The 26,703-nt window shown below is 37.4% G+C and overlaps 1 long non-coding RNA gene and 1 pseudogene across 4 annotated transcripts in view; one reads left to right on the top strand and one right to left on the bottom strand.

Moving 5' to 3' along the window:
* Nucleotides 1-568: 568 nt before the first annotated feature.
* Nucleotides 569-26,703, top strand: part of LOC141423319 (uncharacterized) — a 73,340-nt gene continuing 47,205 nt past the window's right edge. For 2 of the 4 annotated variants that reach the window (XR_012448092.1, XR_012448091.1), the window contains exons 1-7: nucleotides 570-688; nucleotides 954-1,066; nucleotides 9,572-9,617; nucleotides 10,286-10,408; nucleotides 10,562-10,747; nucleotides 10,897-10,969; nucleotides 11,512-11,604. This is a non-coding gene — a long non-coding RNA (uncharacterized lncRNA). Of the gene's footprint in view, nucleotides 689-953; nucleotides 1,067-9,571; nucleotides 9,618-10,285; nucleotides 10,409-10,561; nucleotides 10,748-10,896; nucleotides 10,970-11,511; nucleotides 11,605-26,703 lie in introns of all 4 variants that reach the window. The other 2 variants (XR_012448093.1, XR_012448094.1) reach the window with 2 other exon arrangements.
* LOC109675998 (chloride intracellular channel protein 4 pseudogene) lies at nucleotides 20,021-20,660 on the bottom strand (annotated as a pseudogene).

The raw sequence follows: 26,703 nt of genomic DNA, 5'->3' as shown, positions 1-26,703 counted from the left end.
TGTACCCCAAGTGATTGTATTTTTTCTTCTTTGGCAGTACCGGGGTTTGGAAGCAGGGCCTCGCAAGCACTGCACACTTGAGTTTCACCCCAACCCTTTTTGCTTTTAAGTAATTTTCCAGATAGTGTCTTTTTACTATAACTTTTTGTTTGCTCATTAATCAGTAGAGGGATTTGAACTCAGGGCCTTAAAACATGCAGCTTTACTACTTGAGCCATGCCTCAGACCGTGATCTTTACTCCTGGTCTGGTGTGAGCTTGCTTTAACTCTTTCACTACTTGTTAGGTGCCTTCAATATTGACCATATCAGAACATGAACCCTAGAAACAACAATCCCCTCCGGTATCATTAGGTTATTAGCTTGGGCACCAGGGCATCTAGTGGAAACAGGAACTTGTCAGCTAGGGAAAATAATCCTTTGTTCATAATAGTAACTTTTATCACATTCAGCAGAGTCCATGAAGAGGCTGTGTGAAACGAGTTGGGCTAACATTTGTAGCAGTGGTGGTTACTGATTAAACCCTTTGACAGAAAAAAACCAACTTGAGCTCGTTCTTACAAGGCATGATCTTTCCCTACCTCAGCTTTCTGTGTAGCTGGGATTGAAGACATAGCCCACCACATCCAGCCCCCTGGTGCACTTTTTTGAATAGTATGCCTTTTGTTTTTTCAGTTTTTGGGGACCCAGGTACATTTTTATTCAAGACATAATGTCTGTTTAAAGTATTTTTTTCTCTCTGTTTTTTTTAATGGGAGTGGGATTTGAACTCAGGGCTCTGTGCTTGCAGTAAGTCACCTTCAAGAGGGAGGGGGAGTCTATTTTTGACATGGCTTCTTTGCTTCTTTTGTTCACTAACAGGTACATCTTCATTGGGGTCTTTGTTGCCTTTTCTTGTATAAGGGACTTTTCTCCTACATAGAGGGTTTTTTTTTTTTGTTGTCATTATTTCCAGCTAATGTGTAGGACTTTGAGCAGGAGAATCAGGACCAAACATGAGTCTGCTCTTCTCTCAGCTACACCTCCAGAATGTGCTTCTAAGAGAAATAAAAAATGAACCATTTTCTGGTGAGTTACTTGTTTATTCTTCACTTTATTTTACATAGTATTTTATGAGCTTTGTAAAGTCTATAAATAAAAATGGAATTGTAGAAATGAGTAAAAAAGCTTCAGAGTATTGCACATAAATAAGATAGACTTGACATGTAGTCATAGGTAGCTTCTTTACTTTTTTCTTTCTCAGTGCTGGTGTTTGAACTCAGGGCCACACACTTGCTAGGCAGGCAATCTACCACTTCAGTCACTTCACCAGCCATAGGCAGCTTTTAAAATGCTAAAAACATCTGTCTTGAGTACCAATTTGTCTCTGTACTTTTTTTGGTGGGGAGTACAGTTTGAGGTTTGAACACCTTGTGCTTATTAGACATGGATGCTACCACTTGAGCTATACCTCTTGCCCTTTTTCCTTTAGTTATTTTTCAAGCAGGGTCTGTGTTTTTGCTTACGGCACCATAATCCTCCTATCTCCACTTCCTTTGTTGCTGGAATTATAGGTGTGCTCCATCACACCCAACTTGTTTTTTGAGATAAAGTCTTGCCAACTTTTTTGTTCCTGCTTCCCTTGAACCACAATTTTCCTATCTTTGACTTCAGATTATAGGATTACAAGTGTGTGCCACCATGCCTGGCCCTATCTCTGTTCTTTCTGATGCCATGACAAAAGGAAGGCACATTTGTTACATAACTTGAATGCTACCTGAGAAGAGAGCATGCTAACTTCTCATGGGACATAACACCAAAGGCTAAAACACTACCTGGCTTCATAGAAGTTGTAGTGAGTTTTTCATGACCAGCTTCTATTGTTCTGCAGTGGAAATGGTTATCTGGTGCTAATGCAATAAACTCTTAATAAATTTTTCTGGAGTTGCTAAAATAGTGTTGTCCCAGGCAGCTTTTGGAAGGCCTATTTGGTTCATGGCTAATATCTGGAGGATTGAGTTGACCACAGCTTGTTCAGTGTTTTTGTTACCTATCAGCCTTATGTACATGTGCACACTGTTCAAAGTTCAGTTTCCTGGCAGATATTCTCACTGCTCATTTGTCCTTTTGCTTTCTCAGCTTTGTGTTAGTTCAGCTTTTTAGTAGCCCATTAATAACATAACCCATACTTTACATCCATTGCCATTTGCTGTATTTGAAGCTACTGTTTGTCATGTATTTCTTGACATTTCTCTTTGTTAGTCCCTGTCACAGCCTTTCTTAAGATGTCTTCTCTTTTGCCCTGAATTCTTCTGCATTTTTCTGCTCCTTAACATAAATAAACTTAGTGCTCCAGCCTGGGCCCCATTCTTCCCACTCTGTGGGTCTGGATGGATCTGTGGTTTACAATTCCTTATATACAGCACCACAGCCATCCTGCCAGTGATCCAACCCTCAAAAACAGGAATTTTTCTGGGCTTCTCACTCTCTGTCAGTTCTAAGCCCTCTGGTGTCAAGTAATTTTATTTATTCTGTGCTGCTTTTATTTATTCTGTTCTTTTGTCCTATTCTTTGCATACAGTGCAGGTAGGGAGAGGATCTGATCATGGTCATGAATAAACATGGTACCTGGAGATGTCAATCCTGGCAAAACCTGAAGAGTGTGTTTGCACAGAGCAGTGTGTCTAAACAAAACACGTGGGACATCCTTAATAGTCCCCTAGAAGAAAGCACTCGTGAGTTAGGACACATTTGAGAAAAGATCAGTGAAAAAATATACAAAGAATAAAAACTAGAAGCACAAATTTTCATAAGTTCTAACTTATTGATATAATTTTTTCAGTGACTGTATTTGCACTTTTTATTAAAATACAGTTGTATGTAATTCTAAAGGATCTGTCATGTTCTCCAATTCCTTTAAAGGCTGCATTTAGTTTCTCTGCTATTTTAGTTATATAAGATGGAATAATACAAAATAGATGTTTGCATGAGCTATGATTATGGATTATAACTGTAGTTTATAGTTGGTTAAGAGTAAAAAATGATAACTTCACTAGCTGAACATTTTAAATTCACAATTGTGTTTTGACAGAGAAAATAATTGTGAAATGTGCTTTACCATGCACTGATTTTGAGCCTAACATTAAATCTAATCCTCCAAACTCCATGTTTCAATCTAAGGTACTTCTGTGGTCTCTAGTGATATTTAAGGTGTTCAAACTCAAAAACTTACTGGCTTAAATAAAAGTCTCATTTCATGTCTCAGTTTTGAGGGCCAGAGAACTGGGCAGGGTAGTATGACTTGTTTTATGTATGTTATGGTGTTTCATTGTGTGCCTGGTCTGCTTCAGGGCAGTGTGGTCAGGTACACAATGTCTCTTGTCCCAGCTTGGAATGTCACTAGTGACATGAAGTTTCATTCTGGCCACAAATTACTCACATTTCACCAAAGTTCAAAATATACTTGGCCTCTCTCAGTTCCTCCAGAGTTCTTTCCTGTTTTGACACTGGTGGGAAGCTTGATTAAATCAGGTCCTGGAAGTTATCAGTGGCCTGGGGGCCATGTCAGGCCATTGTCTGTGGTCATATTCAAAGAATTGATCTGAGAGACAAAGAGTTCATGGCAAAGCTTATTGAAAGTGGAAAGTGAAGGTATCCCTGTCAAGGAAGAAACTTAGGGCTAGAGCCATGCAGGTCAAGAGCCCAGTTGTCTGGGGTTTTGCTGGCTATTACGTGGTTTAAGCCACACTGGTGGGAGAAGACTGTGTGTATCTGCACGTGGAATTAGGGCAATTAGCCGATTTGTTTGACAGCTTGATGATAACTGATTTGTGATTGTGCATGTTTCTTTCCATAATCCACTCTAATTGTATGCATGAGATGCCAGCAATATTCATGAAACCTTATAAAGAAAAACATCTAAAAAGTTACTACAGGTGACTTGTGGGCTACACTGCACATAACTTCAGAACTGGTTGGAACCAGTTATCTCTCCTTCCCCACTTTGCAGGATGCAGGAGATCACAAGAACTGAAATATTAAGCCTCAAAGGGTATATCAGTGGCTCAGAGGGAAGTGTGGATTTCATTTCTCCTGCCAGATTTCCCCTCTGAGAGACAAGACCCCCCAAAATCTTTTAGAGAGGTTGAGAGTGAGAGTCAGTCTCTCTGTGTTTATCAGGAGCGGTCAACCCTAACTACAGGGGATCCTTGTCCTAAATCTGTCCCAACTTGGGACCAGGGTATATGAGTACTGGAAGCATTCTCCAGTCCTGTCCAGTTCATTGGGCCCCAGAGCCTGGGGTAGCTTTGAAGTGTACAGCTTGCTGCCTGAATGAGATGAACCTTGAAAGGCAGTTAACAAGATAAGGGCTGATGAGCAAAACCAGCAGATTACAAGCAAGCATTCAAGGAAGTGAGACAACCAAGTTCCTTCCCAAAAGAGCCATCATTTTGCAGCTCTTTCCCTTAGGTCTCTGGTCTTTTCCAGTACCTGTTTGATGTTGTTTTGTATTTCTGCACATTTGTTAACATAAAAACAGCATTCTTTTCCTAACATGGCACAAGTCTCACCCTGGGAGGCAAGTCTGTTCTGCAGTACCATGGCTGCTAGACAATCAACCTGTATTTTGAGGTCTAGGAGAGCAGTGGTTATCTTACTTAGGCTTTCAAGTATTTCCCAGAATGGGTTTTTGTATAACCAAGTTACAGTGGCAATCCCCCCAATATCTTCTGAAATTCCCACTGAGATCTCTCTAGTCCCAGCAGCAAAAGGACCAGTGGTATGACCTGTGTTCACAATCTCATCAGGACACTTGCTTGGAGTTTGAGAGCCTCTCTGGGAGTCAGATCAATAGCAGGGAACAGGTAAGCCTAGGTGCATCCCTGTCCAATTGGTAGGTAGGTATAGATAAGCCTGTTTCCCACATAGGAAGTACATCCCTGTGGAGGATGTCACTGAGTTAGAAGGAAAAAAATTGAGCCTTCATGGTGTCTAGAGTCTTATCAAGGAAAGTAGTGTTTGGAGTTTAGTGCTCTTGGTCCCCATCCAGTACCTGTAAAATCCTCTCCTCTCCTCCCTGTATTCATCTGGGGATGAAGGTCCCTAAATTTCTCTGTAACTGTAATTGTCAGTGGGTATTGAAAGGGCTGTCAGTGTCTCAGCACCTTTTGCCCACTTGCCTTTACACAAATGTGAGGCTGGCCCTGGAGATGCATGTTTTTGAAGATTGGCCCATTGACAGGAAGCCCTTTCTTTATGTAATGTTTGAGACCAACAGGAATGGAGTTGTCCATGGATCTCAAAGTTTGGCCTCAGTTGTCACCCATTTCTTAAAGTTAATTGGATAGGCTGTTTTCATCCCTCCTGGGGAGGACTCAACACATATCAAAGTGTGTCTTATATATGGAGTTGACTTTTTTAGTAGGTCAAGTGTGGAGGTAACAAATTTCTGTAAGGTGGGGACTATGGCTGTGGTTGGGGGTCCAACATATGAGGATCTAGGGGAGGACTAGTGGGAGGCATTTAAGCAGTATACAGCATAATTCCATTCTTGGACAACAAACAGTTCCTACCACAGCAGTCTAAAATCACAAGCAAGAGCCACATTCTGCAAAGTGCCCAGACAAGGGGATGTTTTAAAGTAGAGGAGTCAGAGGAGAGAGCATTACTTACCTGTTTGCTAAAGCTCTGGGCTTTTTCTTTTGAAGAGGAATTTCCAATCATCCCGAGGCTCACAGGAATAGTTAGGCTCAGGTTCCTGTGCATTAGGGAAGCTTTCCTCTGGCTTGCACTTTACCTAGAGAGGTGAATGCAGTTATCTATTCCCTGGACCTTTACAGCTGTAAGAGTGGCCAAGATCACTGGATATGGCCACTTCCACCCCGGCAATTGATCCCAGGGTGCTCTCTCCCACCAAGTGCAAATGAGCACCTGATTTCCAGGCCTTACCTGAAGTGCTTCCACTGCTTGAGGACCAGACATAATCTTTTCCCCTATTTTCTGTGTCCTCTTGGAATTGTCCTAAATGGATTACTTACCTTGTCAATTCCCTGACCTCTAAATCCAGTAGCAGGTCATTGGAAAGAAAATGGTCTTCCATACAGGATTTCATACAGGCTTAAAGGATATTAGTTTTTGGAGTATTTTTAGTCTCATGAGGGCTATGGGTAGAAGAGTGAACCGTTTCTCTGAGGTTTCCAAACAGAGTCTGGCCAGAGTCTGTTTTAGAGACTGACTTCCCCTTTTCACCTTTCCCGAGGCCTGAGACCTCCAAGAGGTGCATAAATGGTAAGTGATGCTTAGGTCTCTGGTTATTGCCTGAGTGATCTGGAAGGTGAAGGCAGATCCATTATCACTTTGGACAGACCTTGGAAGTCCAATACTAGGAATGATTTCCTTGTGGAGTACTTTAGTTATTTTCAGAGGCTTTTCCTTTCAGGATGAAAAGGCCTCAGTGTACTTGGTGAAGGTATCCACAAGGACCAACAAAACTTTGTAGCCCTGGCAAGGAGGTTTTTAATGTCACTGTAGTGACATTGCTTTTTCATCTCTGTTATTAGTGCTATGTGGCATTTGTCCTTTATTTTCTCAAAACCGGACTACATGCTTACAGATTTTATTGATTTTTTGGCAGCACTTGTGGCTGTAATGTACTTTTTTACATTCACCCCATCTCCATCCATTTACTTTTAATTCATATGTGTTTGTTTATTTATTTATTTTTTGGTTGTCTTGGGGTTGAACTCAGGACAGGTAGGCAGGTGTGCTAACACATAAGCCACTTGCCAGCCCTATTTTGTGTTGAGTACTTTCCAGATAGGGTCTCAAGAACTATTTGCCTAGGCTGGCCTTGAACCTGATCCTCCTGATCTCTGCCTCCTGAGTAGCTAGGATTACAGGTGTGAGCCTGGTATATGTGTTTGCATTCAAATGAAATTCCTGTAGCCATACCCAGTTGGAGTTTGTTTTGCAACCTACCTTTACATGCTCTCTACAGTTTATCCATTAGCTTCCTTTGTGCCTTAATCAGAGTTTTCAAAAGCAAGTTTGCTTTGTGGTAATGCCATGTCTAGTTCCAATGCATACTCTCCCTTCAAATTGCTTTTTTTGCTTTTTAATATGGATTGAAATTTTTTCTTCCTAATCTAACATGTCATGTCAAATAAAAGGATCTATTAGAAATAAAAGGTTTAGTAATATGGTAAGGTATAGGGGAGGGCAAGCTCTTTTATTCTATTAAGGCTATTATAATAGGATGATACAGATTGGCTGCAGTGTACTCTGTCTCATCCACTCCCTGTTGGATCCAGAAAGAGTTGCTGTATTTTCAGTTTCTTCAGGTCCATATTTGATTTTGGGATGGAATAATTCTTTCCTGTTTTGTTCAGCTTTCTATCATTATGACAATATACCTGAGAAAATCAACTTAAAAGGAGGAAAGATTTATATTGTCTGTTGGCTTTGGAGTTTTCAGTGCATCATCACTTGGCCCCATTGCCTTTGGACCTGTACAAGGCCCAAAAGTATGTCATGGCAGGAGCTCATTGCAGAGGAAGCTGCTTACTCCATAGACAGGAAGCAAAAGAGAGACAAGAATTGGGTCCGTATCTGCTCCAGGGCCCACCTTCCATGACCTCTTAAAGGTTCCACCATCTCCCTGTTGCACCATGGGATGAGTTCTAGTCTTTCACGCCTGGTTTTTAGGGTATTTCATATATTAATTAAAGCAGAACTGATACCAGGACAGTGCTTGTGTTTTCATATGTTTATATAACTTTGAGGCGCGATTCCTGATTAGCTCATGCTGACCTTAACCACCCTGTGTAGCTCAGACTGGCCTCGAGCTCTGGATCCTTCAGCCTCCACCTCCTTAGTGCTTGGATTACAGGTGTATATCACCTTGCCTGGCCCAGGGCTGTATTTTAAAAAGAACCTCCTCATGTCTATTCAAACTACTGAAAAAATTTGTCCCTATAGAATATGAATATGGTTAATTATATTAGTGGAACAACTTTTTCCTCTTTGCTTCTGAGTCAGGGTCCTACTATGTAGCCCAGGCTGGCCTTGAAATCAACATCCTCCTGCCTCAGCCCCCTGAGTCTTTGAATTATAAACATGCACTACTATGAAAGCCTCATAGAGTTCTTAACATTGAGCTTTTTTTATTTTTGCATCAAACTCTGTTTCTTGGTCTTTGTAATCTATTTCTTGTCCTCTTTCAGGAAATATTATTTTCCTTATATTCTTTTCTTAATATTTTCCTTTCTGAATCAATGTGAGTCAATGCCCTGTATAGCTATCCTTATCTCAACCAACAAAACCCCTTGTTCCTTCCTATTATTGCTTATACTCTCTCTACAACAAAATTAGAGATAAGGGCAAAATAGTTTCTGCTGGGTATTGAGGGGGGGAGCGGGAGGGGGCGGAGTGGGTGGTAAGGGAGGGGGTGGGGGCAGGGGGGAGAAATGAACCAAGCCTTGTATGCACATATGAATAATAAAAGAAAAATGAAAAAAAAAATATTTTCCTTTCTGAAGATAATCTATTTCAGTCACTCTGATAATTTTAGGCAGCATTAAAATTCTGTTACTTTCCAGCTTTTTTTTATGTTCAGCTTACATCTCTCTTCTGAACTCTGGAATCATGTCTGCAATTGTTAGTTGACCATCCCATATACGTTGTCTCAGATACTCCAAATTCTGTGATATCTTCAAGTCTGTATGATTTCTGTCTTTGTATTTTTTGTTTTTCCCAAGGTTTGAACTCATGGCCTTGCAGTTGCTAGGCAGGTGCTCTACCATTTGAGCCACTTTGCTGGCTGTTTTTTTCTTTTTGGTATTTTCTTTCTTTTTTATTTTTTGTTGTTGTTTTCTTGTCTGGGTTTGTGAGTGTGTGTTTGTGTGTGTGTGTGTGTGTGTGTGTGTGTTGCTTTATTTTCAAGATAGGGTCTCATGAACTATTTGCCCAGTCTGGCTTTGAACCAGGGTACTCCTTATCTCTGCCTCCAGAGTAACTAGGATTATAGATGAGACCCAGCAGCATCCAGCCTGCTGTTGTATTCTTCTTCCATTTTCCAAATTTCATGTCATGATGCCTGTGTCTAAGTAGAGGCAATCATGCAGGTTATCTGGAAGTAAAATTCTTTTTATCTTTGTTCAACAAAATCTTTTTTTTTTTTTTGTGGTACTGGGGCTTGATCTCAGGAGATTCACCTTAAACCACTCCACCAGCCCTATTTTTGTGAAGGGTTTTTCAAGACAGCATCTTGCAGAACTATTTGCCTGGACTGTCTTTGAGCCATGATCCTCCTAATCTCTGCCTCCTGAGTAGCTAGGATTACAGGCATAAGACACAAGCACCCAGCTTTGTTCAGCAAAATCTTAATCCAATTCTGTTCCTGTCCTTCTTTTTCTGCTTGGAGAGAAAAGACTGTTCTGCAGTCTTACTTCTCTGTGATCTGATGCCTCACTCTGCTTTCTTACTCTTTAACTCTCCCTTAAACCTTTCCAGTTCTCCTCCCAAGGATGAAATGTAGATCTGCTCAGTTTGCTCACCTGTTCTCACCTGACCTCTTGTTTTATACCTGTTTTTTAGGGAAATGGCAGAGATACCTGGAATGAACACCAGCAATCTTTTGGAGGTAGGAAGGAAATGTTGTGATACCTTTGTGCATACTTTTAATTTATAAGTCATTAGAAAGCAAGCACATAAAATTTCTTGGTGGAGATTGTTTATATATCTATTATGCATAATCAGTACTTCACTATTCTGTTTATCTCCTATCTCCTATCGTGATCCAATTTCATTCACACCAACATGGTACCATGTGTAGTTCCATGAATGTGGTGGGAATTTTTTGTGTGGTTGTAAGTGGACTTCTGTTGCCTTCCAGCTATGAGAACACATTTTTAGCTAATGGAAGGGCTAAACATCCTAGGCTTCTCAGTGAAGTGCAGACTCATAATACAAAATAGAAGTATGTTCTCCTTCTTTGCTTCATTTATATTAAAGATGTAAATTAATTCTTCTAACAGATTGTGGGTTTTTGTTCATATTTAATGGCTTCTTCATATCACATTATAAACTCCTTGAAGGAACAAAATTTTATTCATTATACTTTTTTAAAGTAGAGTCTACTTGCTTTGTAGACCAGATAGACCTTGAGCTCATAGTACTCCTATCTCATCCTCTTCATGCTGGTATTATAGTCTTGTATCACCAGGACTATTTTTATTGGCCTACACCTTAAGCCACTTCACCAGCCCTTTCATAATGTTTTTGTTTGTTTGCTTGTTTTTTTCCTGATAGGATCTTGTGCACCCTGGGCAGGGTTTGAAACACAATCCTCTTGATCTCTGCCTCCTGAGTTGCCAGGATTGTAGGAGTAAGACACTGGCACCTGGCTGACAAAAATGTTTTTATATGTGTAAGGTAAACATTGTTATAGTATATTTGGCACTTAATAAATTATTACAATGGTAGTACATTTCTGTGACTTTCCTTTACTCTATAGAATACAAAACAAACTACATTTTTGCAAAATACATATAAGAATTTCCTCCCCGCTATACCCACCCCACATAGAGAAGCCTGAACTTCCATATTCCAAGGACTGGAGATTTGAGAAGAAATATGGCATTCCAGGAGTTGGTATCATTTGAGTATGTGGCTGTGGAATTTATCTGGGAGGAGTGCCAGGACCCAGATGGTGTTCAGACGGCCTGTACAGGGAGGTGATGCTCAAGACCTACAGGAACCTGGTGTCCTTGGGTGAGTGAAACTGCCCTATAGTCCTGAGGAGCAAGCACTGTCTTCTTAGTAAATATATGAAAACAATTTAGGTGCACAGTTCCAGCCCATGAAGAACTCAACAGTTATCCCACTCTCATGAAAAGTTCACATGTGTCCCTTCATTGCAGTTCCACAGCTGGATTTTGTCTTGCTTTAAAGAACTTGAATTACAACAGAGGAGATGAACCAATTCAGGACATTGTATGTATATATTCAAGTCTCACAATGAAACTCCCTATATAAACCATAAACAGACAAAAATGTCTTTTTTTATAAATGAAGGACACCAATATAAAACAAATCCAGGGGTTGGTATGGCATGAAGGAAGGGTGAAGGAGGATGAATATGGTGGAAGTATTATGTATTCATGTATAGCAATGGAACAATGAGACCTACAGAATCTGCTCTAAGAATGGGGGGAGGGAGGATAGTAGAGGATGATGGGGGAGGTGAATCTAGCTAAGATATATTATAAGCATGTTTTAAATGTCACAATGTACCCCAGTACAACTGTAACATGCTAATACATCAATAAAAGAAAAATGATAAATTAAATAAAATATTAAATTAAGCTTCTCAGTCATGCTAGTCCTATTTCAAGTGTTTGATACCCACTGTGGCTAGTGCTCCCTTGGTGGTAGCACAGGTACAGAACATGCCCATCATTGCAGAGAGGGATACTGGGTGATAAAAATCTTGACTTAATTATTTGACAAAATCCTGTGTTGTTTTGCATGAACAGGACAATGCATCACCAAACCTGAGCTGATCTTCAAGCTAGAGCAAGAATCAGAACTGTGGATGGGAAAAGAACCCCCGAACCAGAGCCCACCAGGTCAGCCAGTGCATACTGTGTAGGGAGGCCATAGAGTGGTGCCCAGCAGATGTTGGCCATGTTGTGCTGATTCACCAGGTTATCTTCCACATTGTACACATGAGGATAGTGGGCTACCAACATCAAACCTATGTATTACAGTCTCCAAGGAGGGCCCTCACACAATATTGTTACCTTTATCCCAAATCTAAACCCTATTCTTAGATTTTTATCTATTTATTTTTAATTTTTGCTACTATATACTTTCTCAGTTGCCTCACCACCCATTCTCATGGATTTTTTTGGGGGGAGGGGGCACTGGGTTTTGAATTCCATGCTTTTGAGCTGGGAAAACAGACAAATACTTGCAAAGCATGTGCTGTACAACTTGAGCCACACCTCCAGTCCATTTTTCTGTGGTTATTTTGGAGGTTGGGGTCCTGTGAACTATGCCTGGGGCTGCCTTCAAAACAGTATCTTCCCAATCTCAGTCTCCCACTTAGCTAGAATTACATGTGTGAGCCTCTGGCTCCTAGTTTAAAAATTCTTTTGAGAGAGAGTACTGATTATAACCTGGATGGCCTTGGAGTCTGAATGTCTGGCTTCTCATGGACTTGTATTGTCTGACATTTATTCATAAATTGTTTATGCTGAGCACATCCTAGTGGAGCTGATTTTGAAGCACCAGCAATTTTATACTTGGATTGATGACAGAAATTATCAAAATAATGATAACTATTCTCCTTCTTCAAGGTTACAGTGTGCTGAGAGAAAAGCAAGAAAGTAATGTATTTTAAGTGGTTAAATAAGAGCCATGAGGAATAGTTAATGAAATTGAGAAAAAGAAACATGAGATGTGATCATTTAGGAAGGATGGTCAGAGAAGACAGTCTTAGCTGGAGTTTGTTTAAATTTGCTGTACTGGAAATTGAACCCAGTGCCTATAGAGTGCTAGTGAAGTATTATTCCACTGGACTGCATTTGTAGTGGGATTATGTTTTACCTTGACATAGCTTGAGGTTCAGTTCCTGTTTTTAAAATTTTACACATAATTGGTGAATGTGAAGATCTACATTTGAGAGTCTACATCACTCTTGGATGCACAAATTAAATACCAGCATGAAGCTGGTATTTAAAATTGCAGAGCAGGTCACTTAGGAAGTTGATGAGAACATGAGGAAAGCACAGACATAGCCTTGTTAACCATGGTGTCAGACACCATAAAAATGGAGGATCCAGCGTATGGGTCTGCATTTGGGCATGAACCAGGATATTCCTGATCCCAAGACTGAGTGAACCAAGGGTTTCACATTCAAGAGCTCAGATTTCTCTTTGGGAGTGGAGTTTGAACTTAGCATTTCTGTTTTCTCTTAATAGATATAAACAAGAAAGAGGAGGAGATATGTTCAGAAGAGTCTATATTCTATGAAAGTAAGAGAACACATATAGTGCAGTGCCCAAGATAACATCATTTGAGAGAAATTGATTATCAAGCATGGGTGCCTGTACTATGAATTGGGGAGAGAATGCTGGGTCTGTTGGTCTCAGAAGAAGCCAGAAAGCACTTTATAGAGATGGTGGGCTTCAAAGGTGGGTGTCCATTGTGGTGCAATGAAGAAAAAACTTATGTTTCTGAGAAGCAGAGTGAGGTTAAACTTGCACTTTGTAGAAGGCTGTTTTCATTGAGAAAGGGAAAGAAGACATTTTATATTTGAAAAACTCCCTAGAGATTTTAAGTGCAAAAAATTCCCAGATGTCTACAGTTATTCCCCAGGTAAGAATGAAAAGTAAACCAATATGGATGCAAAATTCTTTCCCAAAGCCATGTTACTGTTTAGGTGGCAGTCAGTTGGACCTTACTTGCTACCCTGTGCAAAAAATGACCCTATGTGAAAAATAAGTAAAAAACAAAGGTTTGAGATAAGACTCAAGTGGTAAATGCACACATAGCAAGCTTGAGGTCCTGAGTTCAAACCCCAGTAGCACCACCATCACCACCACCAAAAAGTGGGGAAATGCTGAAATTTGGGAATACCTTTCTCAGGAAGAACTATCACACTGAATACTGAGAGTAAAGAAGACTTCTATTTTAAGTGTGTTGAAGCTTTCTGTAAAACTTTGTGTTTGGAGTGGAGGTGTGGCTCAAGTTATAGAGCACTCACCTAGCAAGTAAATGTGAGAGAGACCCTGAGTTCAAACTCTACTACCACCAAATTTTTTGTATATATCAGAGAATTTGTAATGAAGAAAAAGTATCAACATTGTATAATGTGCATCTAGATTTTCAAATAGAATGTTAGATGTAGCCTCAAAAATATAAAACATTTGATAATATATCACTAATGGAATAAGAGTGGTGTTACTGCCAGCAAGGTACACTTGACTGTGCTTGGAGGCATTTTTTTTTTGTCACAGGTGGAGGTTGGAAGTTGCTGCTGACATCTAGACTCCAGGATTTAGAGGTGGGGACACAACCCAGAACACAGAACAGTCCCTCAAGTATATGAGGTTATTCTTATGAGCATTTTACAGTAGGGATTTTCCTTAATGGGGCCCAGAATAAAATACATATCTCTAGCATAGTATTGTGATTTAGGTTATTGTGCACAGCATTTTTTCCTCAAGACTATTTTATGAAAACAGGTTTATTTTCATGTTAGTCACTTTCCAGTTGCTATGACAAAATGATTGAAAAAAACAACTTAAGGGAGGAATGATATGACTCACTGTGTCATTCCTTAGTTCTGATGCTTCTGGCCACATGGTGAGGCATAGCATCATGTCAGGGAGCTTGTGGCAGAGCATGCAGAACCCTCATCCTCACAGATACACTCACAGGCTTCTTCACTATATTGGGCACTTCTCGATCCAATCAGTTGACATGATTAGCCATCTTGATTTTTGTCAGTTTTGGAGCCTCACAAGATCACTTAGCCATTCTTAACTTTATTATATTCTTCTTTATTGTTAGTTTTATAAGTAAATGGTTATCTACCACTGAAGAAAAGAGAGAAAAAATATTTAATATTACATTAGTCCATTTTCTGTTGCTGTAGCAATATGTAAGCCCACATAATTTACAAAGAAAAGAAAAGTCCATTTAGCTCACAGTGTTGATGACTGAAAGTACAAGATCTGGTACCCCCTCGGGTGAGAGCCCTTTGGCTGTGTCTCAGCATGATGTTACTCCTTTGGGTCAAGAATCCAAGGGTCTCCTCAGAATCTGTTAGTTCATGCAGAAATTGGTGGAGGTACACAACACCTCAGCCTTAATTATGAACCCTACTACTAATTATTAAAGTCTTAGGAAATGAAGTAAAAAATGAAATAATGCCTCTTTTTTCCTGCCTTGCCCCCTTTATTTCCTCTCTTTCTGTGGTTATTCTCCTTTTATATCTCCTTCCTTAATTTTTAAAATTCATTATGTGTACAAATTGTTCACATCTTTTCTTGTCTTTTTTTTCTAACTTATTCATTATTTCTGCTATAGTTTTTATTCTTTAATTTTATGTATTTTTCAATATACTAACATGTTTCTGTTACAACGTGAGAAAAATGGTTAATTCTTTAGTGTTGTTGTTTTTTTAAATCCCTTTAAATTGATGTAGATACATACAGCCAGAAATTTGACCATGACCTATAGAGCCAATATGCATCTAAGAATTTATTTTCTACATACTTGCAGTGTGAATTTCTATTTTCTCTTTGATCCAAGAGATAGCTAAGTAAATCTTTTAATTCTTAAGTAGACATTCTCAGGAAATTTTGAACATATGAAGTGGCTTATCTTACTCTATGATAGCATATTTTTATCTATCAGGTGGACAGAATTCAATAATTACATCACACATTAAATTGCCAAATTCTGTTTCTAAATCCTAAGTTTTACATAGTAGTAAAAATGTTATCTTTATTATTTTCATTTTTGGATTTATGGCATTCTCTCTACCAACTAATATATGTTCTGTTTTTGTGATTGACTTATGGGCACTTGAAAATAATTTCTAATTCCATATTTTTAAGGGAGAGAATTTGACTTGTAATTTTACAGCCTTAATTTATGTCTTCTTAACATGTCTTAGAGTAATAGAGGTGTATTATAGCTCTAAATTGCTTGGATGTTCCTCTGATGTTTAGCTTTGGAATATTTGTGCTGTTAGTTTTTGCATCGGTATGCATGATTGTGTTCTGGGTCTTATTTAATGTTTTGTGGACATAATTCTACCTTATATAATTTAAAACTGTTGAAAACTGCTGTTTTCATACTTCTCTTCTGCTGCTTCTCTCCCTTCCTTTTCTCCTTTCCCTAGTATTTCCATTTTCTTGCTACCCTTCACCCATACTCTCATTTTAAACCTAGACAAAGTATTTTGTTTGAAGTGTTTTTTGGTAACTACACACACACACACACACACACACACACACACACACACATCTTATGTGTGTATATATGCACTATACACATATACTATTGAGACTTCTGTTGTTAAGGTCAGGGTCAGGATTAAGGTCAGAGTTGGGGTGAGGGATCAGGAGTAGGGTCAGGGTCAGGATTAGGAGAAGCATGGATATGGGTATGGGATAGGGTTAGGGTGAGGGTAAGGGTGATGGTCGGGGTCGGGTTAGGGTTAGGGTTAGGTAGTGGGGTAGGGTTAGGATTAGGGTTGGGGTTGTGGTTGGGTTTAGGGTTAGGAGAGTTAGGGTTAGGGTTGAGGTTGGGTTAGGGTTAGGGTTTAGGGTTAGGGTTAAGGTTGGGTAAGGGTTAGGGTTAGGGTTAGGGTTGGATTAGGGTTAGGGTTAGGATACTTTCTTATTTGATAGACATTTTTGAAATGTTTTCTCATTTAAATCCTTACGTTGATCCCATGGTTTCATTCCTGTTTTATGGATGAAACCATAGCTGCATAAAGGAAGAGAGGCAGGGAAGGGAAAATATCAACTGCTATTACTTCACGTGCTCATGTAGTTTGAAATAAAAAGAAAATGTTATATTGATGTTATAAATTGCAGCATATGAAAACCGCACATTTACAGGGAATTTTTTTAAAAATAGTTCATTCATCGTATGTAGTTTTGACCCATAAACTCACATGGACTTTTAAGGAGGCTGTAGCATTCTTCAAACTCATTCTTAAATACAAAATTCTGTGGCACTGTCTCAGAGGCCTCTGGATTGTAGGAATGACAGGAGAGTTGGGGAGAGGGAGATCAAACAAGAAGGACTGTTGACCCTCCTCCATTTCTTCAATCATAAAACTGCTGCTTTCATCTGTCATATCCAGCCTGCATTCATGCAAGATTTAATTTGTAATGATGAAGTGGGAAAAGCAGGGCCAAAACTAGGCCCTGCTTTTTTGTTACTGACACTGGTCTTTACTAGCTCTGTGACTTGAGAAATCTTCCTAAACTGAATCTTAGTTTTGTCTTTTAAAATGGGCAGAACAGTATTTACAAGACTGTTGAAAGAAGTAGGGTAAAGTATGCACAAGCACTCTTTAATGCTCACATCAGGCATTAGTTAAATTTCTGTTCCTTTTTGGAAAAATATAGGGAAATATATATATATATTATATATACATATAACAGAACATTTTATGGATGTACATATATACCATTTTGTATATATATATACATATATATATTTAAATATTATATATATAATCAGTCATGCAAACTGTAGTATGCAGAGCTTACAGTTAACCATAAGATATATGTTAAGAAAGAATTTGGAGGTTCATTCTCTTCAGCACTTCTGGACTGTGACTGCCCTAAGAGTTGTCAGCACAAGCCCTCAGTAATTATCTACTTGTTGTTCCTCCTCTATATTTTTCAGTAGATATCATCAATAGTTTTCATTAACTGTCCAGAGATATTTTTCAAAGGAACTGATACACTAGGATTTATAAAGGCTGTCAGTACACAAGAACATCCAATCTAAAGAGCAACTTTTTAAAAATTTTGATAGTGAAAATACATTTATTTTTTAATACAATAGCTGCCAGCAATATACTGGTATTGATGATCTAAAGAGAGGAAAGAAATTCAAGTATTCTATGATAAGCTTACATTTGCCTGTGCAAAAAATTCTAAAAGAAATACTTCATTGTTCATCATTATGGCTTGGGGACTGGAGGTTTTTCATGATAAAAACATAATTTTGGTTGTCTCAACCTTGATAATCTGTAAAGGATGGAATTTTAAATTCCTGTGAATATCAATAATGAATGCTTGCCTCTCTTTGAATTTAATATTGATTATAACCAATGTAAGAAATTGGTGAATCAATTAGCTTGATGAAATATATATCAAAATGTTCATGAAAAAATAATTTCTAGTTCTTTTCTTCTTTACTTTATAAAGCTTCTCTAAATGGGTTTCTTAAATGTAGAGAAATAAAAGCTATGTACACGACTCTGGAGAGATTCCAAACTCAGCAGCAGCACAAATGTCTAGGTACTACAGCTGACTACCCATACATCATGGGAAAAAAGTTAGACAGGTCATCACTTATGCACAAAATTCTCAGGGGGTTGAAGTTATGAAAGACAGTGTTAGCAAGAAATAAATCTTATTTGCACTTTATTGAAAATCTTTATCTAAAGCACCAAAAGGAAGTTATATCATCTGGAATATTAAAGTGCTGTCCAGCTGTTTAACAAAATATTGCTCAGTATCCCTTGGAAGGTAGACTTTCTATCCAGACTCCAAAATCCTTGAAGTGTAACAAAAGTAGGTTAAGTGATTCATTAGCTATAGAAAACAGATAACTATTATCCCACACACTACATGAATCCATGGCAATTTTTATATCCCAAATTGCTCAAGATTTTAAGCAATGGGGTAGAATGATGGAGTAGAAGCTTGCTCTGGGATCCTCCTCTTTACTAGCTTTTGTCCATTTGCCAATATCAGTTTTGTTTGAAAAACTTCCTTGTTAGAAAAAAAACCTGTCTTTGAGACAGCCAAGTGTGCTCTTCTCTCCAGGAGCCCTTCACTCTGTACTACTTAGTCTGCCACTCTCAACAGGAACACATACCCCTTCTTGGGATCTTCACACTTCAAGCTAAGTGGTGAGGCTCAGTATCACCCAGGCCAAGTTACTGCTTTTTAAAGAATAGGTGAAGATGCAACACCAGCCTGTGCACTGAAGCAGACAGTCCCCTTCCACCCACTGAAAACACTGCAATGGTTCTCCATGGAGAACAATATGGTAATTCCTTCTGGAACAAGATCAGTTTTCATCCAATATTTAATTACCAAATGATGGGTCCTCAAACTTTCAATCAACAATAAAAAGAGTATTAAGAAAGCTAAGACAAAGGAATCTCCCTGAGCCACTCGGATACAAGATGGAGTGTTTCATATCTCTCTATTCTAAGCTAATTACTGATAGGTTAAAAAAGGCAGTGTGCTTATACAAGTCAGAAGGCTTCCATAAAGCCAGAGCTTAAATGTTAGCATATTCAAGGGAGGAAACATTGCCATCTTAAAGCAACATACTTATAAACAAAAAAAATTCATGAGAAATAGCACTTCTTAAACAAGTTATGTACAAAAATTACCAAAAATGTAGTCACAATCAGAATCTTTGGAGTACTTTCAAACATGGGATGGATAATGCATTCTCCAAATTGTGTACCTTAAATTTGCTTCAGAAACAAAATTTACTTGTTATTTTTACAAACCAACCCTACATTCCTTAGGTTGATTTCTGTGTTAATTTTACATTACTCATCATTGTACTGCTACAGCTAAATCAACTTAAGTATAAGTTTATGTAGTGTTAATTGAAATATCTACAAATAGCAATGTCTATGGATACCTAGGAAGGAAGGTTTTCTTTAATGAAGAAGGCAATAATATTCCAAATGAATGGCACTGGGCAAATACACTTAACAAACATTTAAAGAAACTATTGGATACCTATCAGTTTCTCACTAGATTAACACCCATATCTTTACATTAGCTTTCACAGAGTGTTAGATGTTACAATTTGTATGAAGAATAAATGACTTTAAGCAAAATTAAAAATCTATCTACAAAGAAAACAGTAGAATCTGTAGTGACTTTCTCTAGCAGGCTCTCTTCCCTGATGGTAATATCCTTAAGCACAAATCCAGGGCTACTATTTTTTAACACTTAAAAATTGCACCTTGAAAGCTCTGCCATCTACACACAGTGAATGGACACAATAGTGAGGACTCCAGAGAGGCAGCCAATTGTCACAGAGTGTCTCCAATTAGAGGAGGGAGGACATGGGTAGGGGAGGTAGGTGAGAGTGGAAGGATTTTAGAATAATACTGCTTAGGAGTGTATGTTTCAAGGTAACTATTATACCTTGTGTATCCTGATCCTAATCTTGAATTACTACTTGGCTGTCTGTTAGAAAAGCATATTCTCAGGGGAAATTTGAAGATGTCTCTCTGGCAAGTGCTATTTACTTGGTGAGTCTTTTGGTGACATCACTGTATGCAATTTCAACCTCAAAGTGACTAGGACAGGTGTTTGTGAACTCTTCCCTTTGGTAGGTGTTGGTTAGATATCTCCAGATGCCAGTCATTCCTTTTGGAATGTCAAAGTTGCATTTTTGGGCCACTACCTAGACAATGTGCAGTTTGCCCAGCAGGTTGCAATCAGCTAATGTCATTTCATTGTCATCCAGAAATTTACATGTAGAAAACTTAATGTCCTCCATACTGTTCTCATCAGTCATCAGGAAGGGGAGAATTCAGATATTCCTCCAGTTTCTGGAGTGTTTTCAAGAGACCCCTCTCCAAATTTCATTTGCCTCTGGACTTGAGCTCTTGATGTAAGAAGAGAATTTGGCAAAGATGTCCATTCCAGCAGTATTTGATTCTGGATGTTTTGGTGAAAGCTTTAAGTACCTGGGGGGCATAAACTTTTTCAAGAAATTCCTCAATCTTATTTACATCCATTTTGTCTTCACTGTTGAAAGTTATAAATGGAGGGGTTCCTGGGAGCCAAGTTCTGCAGGTCTGAAGACTTCCTTTTCAGGTCAACAGTGTGACCCTAAATACAACTCTTTTGAGCCAAAGAGTCATGAAGAGCCTGTGGGAAAAAGGGCAGTTTCCTATGCTTTCACTATCACTGCCAGCCTTGATGAAGAGCTCTCTTTCAGCTGGTTCAGCTGCATCGACAATACCATGGTGGGTTTCCCCCACTGGTACCCACCCCATTGCATGATATGTTTTAGGTTCCTATCCCTAGTTGTTTAGGTGTCTGTTCATTTTGCATTGGGTTTCTTTCCTTGGTATTTTATCTTCAAATATATTGTGCTTAAATCATTCTAGATTCCCTTCACTACTCTTCCTCCTCTTTTCCCCCATCCTGTGTTCAACAGTTATCACTATGGTTAATGTGTCTTGTTCCCACACAGATGTGATGTATTTTGTTATTATTCTGTATCATTCTTAACTTCTTTTTCTCCTCCTTTGTCTCCTTTAACCTTCCCACTTTTGGAGGCATGTGCTATATACACTTATATGTATAGATGATAATGATTATATTTGTCTTTGGTGTATCTTCCATATATGAGAGAAAGCTTGCAACTATTTTCTTTCTGAACCTGTTTAACTTTGCTAAACATGTTCTCCTGTTCCATTCATTTAATTGTAAATTAATATATTATTCTTCTTCATGACCAATAAAATTCCATTGTATATAGACACAATATTTTCTTAATCAATTCATCAGTTATAGGGCATCTTGGCTATTTCCATAGCTTGGCTATTGTATACTGCATTAAACATATATTTATTGTAACCTGACTTACATTCATTTGGGTAAATGCCTAGATGTGGTATTGCTGGATCATATGGTGGTTCTATTTTAAGATTTTTGGGGAGCCTCCATACTGTTTTCCATAGTGGTTGTACAAATTTACATTCCAACCACAGTGTATCAGTGTTCCTTTTACACCATATCCTTGCCAATAAGAGCTGTTGCTTCTGTTCTCCATGGTAGGCATTCTAATGGAGTGAAGCAAAACCTTAATATGGCTTTGATTTGGATTTCCTTTATGTCCATTTTGTTAAATATTACTTCATGTGTTTTTGGCCATTTGTACTTCTTTCTTTGAAAAAGTTCAGTTCATTTCATTTGCCCATTGCATTAGTGGATCACTGATTCAGAGTTTAGTGTTTTTGAGCTCCCTATAAATTCTGATTGTTAATCCCTTGTCAGTTGCATAGTTGGTAAATATTTTCTCTTATTCTTTGTGCTGTATCTTAAGTCTCACCACAGTTGCATATTCATGGTCTTTATGATTCCATATGAACATTAGGATTGATTTTTTAATCACTGTAAGGAGATTGACTTTAATGGAGAGTGCATATAACATATAGATTGCTTTTAGTAATACAGCCTTTTTCACAATATTAATTCTTCTACTCCATGAGCATGGGTGATCTTTTCATTTTCTGATGTCTTAAATTTCTTTCAGCAATGATTCATAGTTTTCATTGTAAAGGTCTTTCATCTCCTTTGTTTAGTTTATGCCTAGGAAAATTTTGAGGCTATTGTGAATGGAATGGTTTTCCTAGATTCTTTCTCAGTTTGCTCATTGTTGGTATATAGAAACACAACTGATTTTTATATATTGAGTTTTTATCCTGTGACTTTGCTTAAGCTATTTATGATATTTAGAAGATTTTAGTCATTTTTTACAGATACTTAAGTATAAGATCCAGTCATCTACAAGTAATGAATAGTTTGACTTTGTCCTTTCCTACCTGCATTCATTTTATTCCTTCTATCCATCTTATTGCTCTGGGTAGGAATTCCAAGACTACTTTTTATTATTTTTATTACTATTCTAATAAAAGAAGAGAGAGTGGATACTCTTGTATCATTCCCACCTTTGGAGAAAATGGTTTCAGTTCTTCCCCATTTAGTATGATGCTGGCTGTAGGCATGTCTTATATAGCCTTTATTACATTGAGTTACATTCTATCTATATTTCTAGTTTCATCAGAGTTTTGATCATCATAGGATGAATTTTGTTGAAGGCTGTTTCTGCATCTGTTATGATGATCATGAGATTATTGTCCTTGCTTCTGTTTATATACTGTATCACATTTATTGATTTGTGAATGTTGAACCATACCTGCCTCACTGGAATGAAATAGAATGGATCATGGAGTTAGATATTTTATGTATGTTGTTGAATTTGGTTTGCCAGTATTTTGTTAAGAAATTTTGCATCTACATTCGTTAAAATGTTTTGCCTACAGTTACCTTTTTTTCTCTCCATGTCCTATTTTGTTATTAGTGTAATACCAGATTCATAGGATGAGTATGGTAGTGTTCCTTCCCTTCAGGTTTCAGGGAAAATATTGAGGAATATTGGTATTAGTTTATTTTTAACGGTCTGGTAGAAATCAGCAGTCAATCTATTAGGTCCTGGACTTGACATTTTTGGAGAGACTCTTTATTACTGCTTCAAATGAATTTCTTATTTTAGATGTATTTAGGTGATTTATATCCTCTTGACTCAATTTTTTGTTTTGAAGTCAGAGACTCACACTTGCTAGGCAGGCACTCTTACTGCTTGAACCATTCCACCAGACCCTCTCTTGGTTCAATTTTGGTTGATCTAGAAATTTATGAATTTCTTTGAAATTTTTAAAATTTTTTTGAATATGTTTTTGATATATTCTCTAATGATCCTTTGGATGGCATTGTTGTTTGTTGTGATAACCTGTTGTTTGTTTTTAATTTTAGTAATTTCAGTCTTTCCCTCTTTGTTTTGGTTAGGTTCACTAAGGGTTCATCAATCTTGTTTATGTTTTCAAAGAACAAACTATTTTGTTTCCTTAGTTCATTGTATAGCTTTTAGGCTTTTATCTCATTGATTTTGACCCTAATTCTTATTATCTCAATCCTTCTGCTGGTGTTAAGTTTACCTTGCTCTTATATTTCCAGAAGATAGAGGTATAGCATAACATCATTTATTTTAGCTCTCTCTGTGTTTTTAAAATAGGCACCCACAGTTTTAAACTTTTCCCATAGCACTGTCTTTGCTGTATCCCATAGGTTCTGGTACGTAGTCCTTTCATATAATTATATTCCAGGAACTTTTAAATTCCCTCCTTTATTTCAGCAATGACAAACTGATTATGGAAACATGAGTTGTTAGGTCACCATGTGTTTAAGAATTTTTTGCTGTTTTGCTGTTAGAGCTCATTTTATTCTGTTATGATCAGAAAGTATACAGGGGTAATTTCAATTTTCTTATATTTGGTAAGACTTGCCTTTTAACCTAAAATATGATATATTTTAGAGAAAATTTCTTGGGCTGCTGAGAAGAAAGTTTATTGTGATTCTGCTGGATGAAATACTTTATAGATGTCTGTCAGGTCTATTTGGTCTATGGTGTCATTTAATTCAGAAGTTTCTTTGTTGAATTTGTTTTGATAACCTATCTAATGATGACAGTGGAGTGTTGAAGTCAGTCACTATCGTTATGTTGGGGTTAATCTGTGCATTTAAGTCTAGTAGTATGTATTTATTGAAGTTAGGTACACCAAAATTTAATGCATATAAGTTAACAATTATTATTTTCTCTTAATACATTGGGTTTTTTTTATTAGTACGATGTGAGCTTTCTTTTCTTTACTGACTAGTTTAGGCTTGAAGACAACTCTGTCTGATATAAGCTTAGGCACTCCTGCCTGTTTCTGTGGCAATTTTCCTGATAAATAAATTTCTTCCCTTTCACATTAAGCCAGTGTTTGTTTCTGACTGTGAGATAGGTTTCTTGTAGAAAACAAATTTTTGGATATACTTTTCCAACCCAGCTTGCAATTTATATATTTGGCTGGAGGAGTTGAGACCATCAACATTCAGTGTTAATATTGAGAAATATGTGGTGATTCCTGAAATTTTGTTGTTTTTGGTTTCTAAGAATGCTGTGTATTGATGGTATGGCATCTACAATTCTTTCTCTGATCTTCTGTTGATATTCAATAATTTGCATACTTTCACAACAATGCTTATTTTCAATTTCTTTGTGTATGATTCCTTTAGTGTCTTCTGGAATGCTTGTGTAGTAATCATGTATTGTTTTATTTTCAGTGTATCATGAAAAGCTTTTATTTCTCCTTCAGCTGTAAAGGCTAATTTTGCAGGGTAGAGTATTCCAGTTTTAAAAATGTTTTTTCTCAAAGTTCAAAATACCTCATTACATGCTTTTCTTGATTTTGTCTTTTGTTAAAAAGTTGGATGTCATTTTAATGAGTTAAATTTATATGTGATTTTTTTCTCTTGTAGCGTTCAATATTCTTTTCTTATTCTTTGTGATAACTCTTTTATTTATAATATCCTGTAGAGTGGTCCTATTTTGGTCATGTCTATTTTTTGTGGTAAAGGTGTTTTTCACCTGCATGGCATCTCTTTCTTGAGATTTGGCAAGTTTTCTGCTATTATTTTATTGGTTATGTTTCCTATGACTATGGTATGCACCTTTTTCCTTCTTCAATGCCCATGATTCATAGGTTTTGTCTTTTGATGAAAATGCTGAATTCTTGCATGTTACTATCATATCTCTTCAATGTTTTCTCTGTATATTCAGCTATTTTTCCCTGTATATTTATTTTGTCCTTGATACATAAAATTCTGTCTTCCACTTATTCCAGTCTGCTGGAGTAGCTTTCAAGTCTACTTTTTCTTTGACTTAAATATCTTTTCATTTCCAGAGTTTCCATACTTTTGAGACTTTCATTATTTTTGTTAATCCCTCTTTGTTATTCTTGTATTACCCTCTTTACTTCAGTTACCTCATTTTTTTTATATCTTCCTTTGTTTTGTTTTTTCAATGTTGTATGCTTTTAGAGTTCATATAGTCATTCCTGTCTTCTCAATTTTTTAATCTATATTTTCTTGGTATTAATTGTGTTGTTTTTGAATGTATTCTTTAAGCTACTTAAACACTCTTATCATCATTTAATGAATTAAAAACAGATTTCATGCCCTTTACTGTCCAATTCCTCCATTGTGTGATTGTTGACCTTTTGAGGATTCATATTTCCTAGTCTTCTATTTCCAGTGCTACATTATGAGATTTGCTTATGTGTTATTCATTGATTGGGGATTTCAGTAACCTGCTATCTTTCCCTTGACTTAATTTTTATATTCTGGCTAGATTGATTTTTAGCTATGTTGTTGTGTAATTCCTGTTCTCTGCATAGGGATATAATGTGACAATAACAAATTCACCAATTCTGTGCCAAACCAGTTATCTATATGATATATAAAATGTTTTGTAGTCTTATCTATAAACAGATGATTGTTGGGAAAATAAAAGTTGTTTACATAGAGATTATAACTTACTTATGAAAAATGAAGGGGGAAGACAAGATGAGGAAGAATGAGAATGGGGAGAGGAGACAACGTATGTGAGGGCTATAGGGTAATAAGTGGTCATCACTGTGCAAGAAACTGACAAAAATACAAATTTAAAAAATTGGACTACATATTCACATCTACTGTCAAGCACACAAAGCTTTCCTTCTGCAGGAAAAATCCAATAGTGTTTTTTGGTCAGATTATGCTTCTCTGACTACTTCAATACTTACAAATTACTGTTTCACCAACCACCTCAAGGTAAAATGAAAGGTTGAAAACATTTATTCCAACTTTGGAAAATTCTAGTAAACATCTGTGATTAAAGAACACTGATGACTCTATTCTCTGTGTTTTGGGAAATTATCTAAGAACAAACACCCTTCCTCCTAGAGGTACATGATGTACCCATTCTTTATAACCTCCAACAACCTTTCCCACCTTCCAAATGCACAATTTTATCTAAAAAATATTTACCTGCAATTATCAGTACAGAGAAAACACACGTGAAGAAAACATTTTAAAATTTTCTGTCCTTCCTCCAGTACTGTTCATTTTTACCCAACCTCACTCTGAGTCAGAAAAAAATTTACTATCACCCTCATAATAGGATTATCATAGACAATAACTTCTTTGTGGTTAAAGTTGATTTTGCCACCCATCATCATCTTTGGTATCCCAATTCCTTTCCACTTTTGCTTTCTCCTTTTTCTTGAAAGCAAAGTTCTTTTCCACTTAACCATTGAGACACCTGCATAC

This window comes from Castor canadensis, chromosome 5 (assembly GCF_047511655.1).
Source record: "Castor canadensis chromosome 5, mCasCan1.hap1v2, whole genome shotgun sequence".
Lineage (NCBI taxonomy): Eukaryota > Metazoa > Chordata > Mammalia > Rodentia > Castoridae > Castor > Castor canadensis.
The sequence above is the reverse complement of the archived record's forward strand: the minus strand, read 5'-3'. Positions and strand labels throughout refer to the sequence as shown.